This window comes from Corvus moneduloides, chromosome 12, assembly GCF_009650955.1.
Source record: "Corvus moneduloides isolate bCorMon1 chromosome 12, bCorMon1.pri, whole genome shotgun sequence".
Lineage (NCBI taxonomy): Eukaryota > Metazoa > Chordata > Aves > Passeriformes > Corvidae > Corvus > Corvus moneduloides.
The window spans coordinates 19808606-19814883 of NC_045487.1; the positions used below are offsets into that span (position 1 = coordinate 19808606).

At 47.2% G+C, this 6278-nt stretch overlaps 1 long non-coding RNA gene across 1 annotated transcript in view; it reads left to right on the forward strand.

The window, feature by feature from the left end:
- Window positions 1–6278, forward strand: part of LOC116449823 — a 15415-nt gene extending 9137 nt beyond the window's left edge. Inside the window, exon 3 of the long non-coding RNA XR_004242560.1 lies at window positions 6268–6278. This is a non-coding gene — a long non-coding RNA (uncharacterized LOC116449823). The remainder of the gene's footprint in view (window positions 1–6267) is intronic.

Consider the following 6278-nt stretch of genomic DNA (forward strand, 5'->3'; position numbering starts at 1 on the left):
GCAACTGTGTGGTTCATATTGTCCTCATAAGGACTTTTGATTCATTAGATAAAAGAAAAATTTGGCAAGTCCAGGTTTAGGAAACATGGATATTGGTGGATCTTGTGCAGAGTTCAGCACTTCCAGGACTTTGAATCCACTGTACAGATGCTTGGTGCTCCTGACACTTGCTGCAGAGAAGTTCTGTTCGGCAGTGCTGACAAAGTGAACCTTTGCACAGTTCTCTGACAGGTTCCTGAGGAGTCCCTGGAGCTGGGACTCCACACGCCCAATCCCAGGTCTTGCACCATATCTTTTGTGCTTAAAAGTACAGCTGTCGATTAGATTCGTGATAGGTAAACACGTCTTGGCTGGAAAGTAGAACTGTGTTTTCAATACGCTTTTTATCTATCACAGGTTTTGCAGGTTGTAAAACTCATGCAGAGAAGTTCTGCAGATTACACTCTCTCCTTTCCTCCTCAGAGGGGTGGGGGATTCTTAAATATTCCTGTTTCAGACCTGCCGGGTGTCCACAGACTTTGCCCCGGGAAGCAGCCCCAGGTGTGGAGGAGGGTGTGAACAGCGCGAGCAGAGCTGGAGCCCCGGCCCGCTGTCCCGCCCAGCTGTGCCCGGCAGTGCAGGACAATTCCTGCCGGGAAACGCCGCCTTCCGGGAGCCGCCAACGGGAATCGCTCACAGCGAGGCGGGGGAGCTCGGGAGCGCCGAGTGCGGGATCGCGGAGCGAGGGGTGTGGAGTGTGAGAGCGCGGCATGCGGGGCTGCGGGGTGGAGAGTGCAGGCATGTCGGCCGCGGGATGCGGGAGCGTGGAGGTGCAGTGTCGAGTGAGGGGTGCGGAGTGCGGGATGCAGAGTGCGGGCTGCGGGATGCAGAGTGCGGGCTGCGGGATGCAGAGTGCGGGCTGCGGGAGCGCGGGCTGCGGGATGCAGAGTGCGGGATGCGAGATGCGGGGTGCAGAATGCGGGATGCAGAGTGCGGGCTGCGGGATGCAGAGTGCGGGATGCGAGATGCGGGGCGCAGAATGCGGGATGCAGAGTGCGGGCTGCGGGATGCAGAGTGCGGGATGCGAGATGCGGGGTGCAGAATGCGGGATGCAGAGTGCGGGCTGCGGGATGCAGAGTGCGGGCTGCGAGATGCGGGGTGCAGAATGCGGGGTGCAGAATGCGGGATGCAGAGTGCGGGATGCAGAGTGCGGGATGCAGAGTGCGGAGCGCGGGCTGCGGAAGTGCGGAATGCGGGGCTGCTGCGCTGAGCGGGACCGAGAGATGGCGGTACCGCCCCGAGAATTCGCCACCCGCATGCGAGGCCCGCCCGGTCCTTCCCTGCCCGGGAGATGCCTGAAAAGGAATTCTGAACTTCCCCGCTTTAGCTGTTTGTACACGCGATGGTGCTTTTGGGTGCCATCAGGGCGGTCCATCTCTTTACCCATGAAAGGTAACGGGAAAGTCGGTAGTTTCACTGGGGGTTCTCTTAAAAATAAATTTTTTTGAAAGATATCACCCTTAAAATACTCGAGATTTGTCCAAAGCACCAAATTATTTTATAAATATATATAAAACTAAGTTTTTGAAGTGTGAAACTATATTTTTTTAGTAAGACTTTGTGCTGGTTTCAGCTGGGGTAGAGTTAATTTTTTTCACAGTACAGGGCTATGTTTTGAATTCGTGCTGAACACAGAGTTGATAATATAGAAATGATTTTGGTTTTGTTATTGCTGAGCCAAGACCTTTTCTACTTTTTATACTACCACACTGGTGAGGAAGTTGGGGGTGCCTGGGATGTTGGGAGGAGACACAGCCAGGACAGGTGGCCCCAGCTGACCAGAGGGATATTCCAGACTTTATGACATCAGTATATGAAGGGGGAGAAGAAGGCGGAAGGGGGAGGTTTGGAGTGATGGTGTTTGTCTTCCACAGTCACCGTTCCAGGGGACGTGGCCCTGCTCTCCTGCAGGTGCTGAACGCCTGCCTGCCCATGGGAAGCAGGGAATTGATTCCTTGTTTTGCTTTGCTTGTGAGCACAGCTTTTGCTTTCCCTATTAAACTGTCTTTATTTCAGCCCAGGGGTTCTCTCACTTTTCCCCTCCCCGTTCTCTGCCCGATCCCATTGCTGGGAGGAGAGCGAGCCCTGCAAGGGCTTGGGGACTGCTGGGGTTAAACCATGACAGGCATCTTATCACAGAACCATAGAATCACAGAATAGGCTGAGTTGGGAGGCACTCGTCAAAACCATCCAGTCCAGCTCCTGGCCCTGCACAGACGCCCCAACAATCCCACCCTCTGCATCCCTGAGAGCGTTGCAAACTCTTCTTGAGCTCAGGCAGCCGCGGGACCAGGACCATTCCCTGGGGAGCCTGGGCAGTGCCCAGCACCCTCTGGGGGAAGAACTTTTTCCTGATCTCCAACCTAAACCTGCCCTGGCCCAGCTCCAGCCGTTCCCTGGGGTCCTGTCCCCGGTCAGGAGAGTGAAGAGATCAGAGCTGCCCCTTGTGACGATGTTGAAGACCGCAGTGAGGTCTGACCTCAGTCTCCTCTCTCCAGGCTGAACACACCAAGTGCCCTCAGCTGCTCTTCATTGAGGGCTTCCCCTCCAGACCCTTCCCCATCCTCATGGCCTCCTCTGCACTCTCGAATAGCATCATGTCTTTTTTATCCTGTGGTGCCCAAAACTGCCCCCAGCACTCGAGGTGAGGCCACCCCAGCCCAGAGTGGAGCAGGACAATCCCCTTCCTGGCCTGGCTGGCAGTGCTGGGCCCGATGCCCCCAGGACAGGGATGTCCCTCCTGGCTGCCAGGGCACTGCTGACTCAGATCCAGCTGGCCATCGACCAGGACCCCCAGGTCCCTTCCCACAGCTGCTCTCCAGCCTCTCATTCCCAGTCCATCCACGCAGCCAGGGGTGCCCCCTCCCAGCTGCAGAATCCAGCACTTGCCTGTGTTAAACTTCCCATGGTTGGGGATTCTCCATCTCTCTCATTTGTCTGGGTCTCTCTGTAGGGCTTTTCTGCCCTCAAGGGAGTCAACAGCTCATCCCAATTTAGTGTGACCAGCAAACTTCCTTAGTGTTCTTTGAGCCCTGGGTCCAGGTTGTAATGAAGATGTTGAAGAGCACAGGGCCGAGGATGGAGCCCTGCAGAACCCCCCAGGCCCCCAGTCTGATGTCACCCCAGTCAGTGTCACCCTTTGTGCCCAACCCGTGAGCCAGCTGCTCACCCATCCCATGGTGTGTTTATCCAGCTGAACACTGGGCATTTTGTCCAGAAGGATCCTGGGAGAGATGGTATCGAAAGCTTTGCTGAAGTCCAAAAAGATTCCACCAGCTGGCTTCCCTTGATCAGCCAGGTGGGTTACCCTGCTGCAGCAGATCAGGTTGGACAAGCAGGACTTTCCCCTCCTGAAGCCGTGCTGGCTGTGACCAGTGACTGCGTGGTCCCCATGGAACCTCAACACTTCCTGGAATAATCTTTTCCATGATTTTACCAGGCACTGAAGACAATCCTACATCAGTCCAGGGTCCTTCTTGCCCTTCTTGAACATTGGGACAACCTTCACTAGCTTCTAGTCAGCTGGGACCTCTCCAGATTCCCAAGACTGCTCAAAAATCTTTCTCCTTTAAGAAATAATTATGTGGGCCAAACCCCCTGTAACACAGCAGGCTAAGAACATGAATTGTACTATTATGGGAAAAAATCCAATTATGTGTAATAGAGGTATTTTCTATCAGTTTCTCTTTATTACAGATAGCTTTTCATCTGTGGAAAAGGGAGCCAAAGTAGAAGTAAGCATTAAACCACCATATTTTTAATTACTTGCCATTCTAAAAAAGGTAATGGCTACTAAAGTTTGAAACACAAGTAGGAAATGGGCTAATTTTCAGAAAGACATAAAAGTGTCAAACTAGAGCTTTTTTATATTGGAATTATACTAGCAATTGTACTAAATAAAATAATAGCTCTTTGTGATTTAATATATTTATCACTGATTTGGAAAAAAGGAAAGATTTGACAAGGGAGCAGCAAAATCTGTAGATGACAGGTTATTGACATGAGGGTTAGAGAGGCCTAGAAAGAATTGCAAAAGACCCAATTAGGTAACATCACCTGGGCAGGCTGACGGCACACAAAACTCAAATTTGATAAGTACCAAGTGTTGAGCTATAGAAGGGAAGATGAGTTACTTGTATTATTCATTCTTAGAAAGGGTCACAACTTAGAGAGCAGACTGAGGTCATGTTTAGCTGTGGTTAAATCAAGTAAACGAAATGTTGGGATGCATAAAAAAGAAGATAATTAAGAAGTTGAGGAATATTAGAGAAATCAGTATTTTCATCTGAAAGAAAGTGTAACGATACGAGCTGCAAAGATCTCAATAAATGATACCTCAGGGTTAGGTGAAATTAGTAAAAGGATGAGAAGAATGACCTGGGCAAGGGAAAAGACAAACTGAAAGATGTTTGGTTTTTACCCTAAAAATGAATCAGGCATGAAAGGCCTTGATAAAAAAAAAACAAACATAAAAACTGCAGGACATTGCAGAAAAGGTAGATTTTGAACCTCAGTTCTTGCTGTCTTGTAACAGGAAAACAAGGGAAAATTTGTTGTGAAATGCAAAAATAACAATAATAATATAAACATGTAATTATATTACAAAACTTAATTGTTAAGGGAAATCATTGAGACAAACAGTTTCACAAGATTCAAAAAGAGTTTCAGTGGCTAAATTGTTACCAGTGGGACTGGAAAGCAGGGATTTCTTTGACTAAAAACTTGTGGGAAGTATATGAAAATGTCATGCTTCATGTTTTTACCATACAGACAGATTCAAGATTGAGATCTAATGCATACAGCATTATTCCTTACCTATGGGTCTTCTACACCTTCCCCCAAATCATCTGCTGGTGGCTTCTGTTGGAAACAAGGCACGAGGCTGTGCATGCGTTAGGTGAACAAGTTCTATACCCACACTGCACAACGTTTCTGCAGTGAGTTGTGTTTTGCTGTGATCATATAATTTCATTATACTGAAACCACAAATAGATTTCAGCGATGCATTTCAATGGACCAAACAGTGGCTTCCTAATTCGCACATTATTTACCCTAAATGATTAGAGCAGGCAGCTACCTGAAAAAATAAATGTACTTAAAGTGATGCAAACATTTCTGCAGAACAGCCAGCAGTGTCTCTGTTCTTTCCTGGAACATGCAACTTCTTCAAACCCTTAAGAACACCGCCTGGCTTCTTAGCTCTCAGATTTGGGCTCCCAAATACCCAACACAAAGCTTCAGGCTGCAGAAACATCCTGCTTTGGGTACTGCTGAAGTCTCTCCCAAAATTGTTGCTCTCCTTTTGGGCTAACTTGACTGAAGATCCATGGAGTTCACTACTGCATGAGCAGTTAACATCTCTGTAAATATCTGATAGGGAACACACATGGAAGAGAACCCCAATCTCATTCTTTCCGAAAAACATACTAATTCCATGCTTTGGTTATCAGGCCACAAAACGAGTGTAATGGTAACACTTTACACGAATGGTAATGAGTTAATTAACATTTCCTTAAGTCCTAGAACCTCAGATTAATACTGCTCTGGAGTATAAAGACATAATATTATTTCATTGAGCATTTGTCATTTAGAAAGCTCTATGCCTAAAGCTTTAATCAAGCTCTGTAAGATAAGAGCAATTTCCTTTTCGTCACATTTAGGTCTCTTGTCTCTGCTAAGATGCACATGTAGTTAAACCATGTATTTCCTTGGAGAGGAGCACGGGTACCGCTGTTTGTATGATCATGGAAGGCAAATCCAGCAGTAGAATCCTACACCTAAGAAAGGTCTACAGTTGTTGGAAGAGTTATTTTAGGGGATGCATTTCCTGAACTTACAAATTGTGACAATAAATCGCTTCTATTAGCACAGAAAAAAATCTCTTCAGTTAACTATTGTTTTGCTAAAGCTACCAAGTAATAGAGTTTCTAAAATGTCTTTTTTTTCCTAACAAAGACTGCTACTTTTTGTTAGATGGAACAATTAGTGGCTACTAGATATAAATCTGTTTTGGTAGCATAGGAATACATTCATTTTGGGTACAATTCCTCTTTACACAATAGATTTGAACCATTGCGTAGGAAATTAATTTGTAATTTACCATTATATCAGAAAGCAAGGGTATTTTTTTGAATAATAAGCACACAACCATGAATTTTCAGTAACACTGCTACAGAAGGCAGAGCTTCGGTCAAGAACGCTTATTTGAGTAGTGCAAAATCCCTTCAGATATGTGAGTG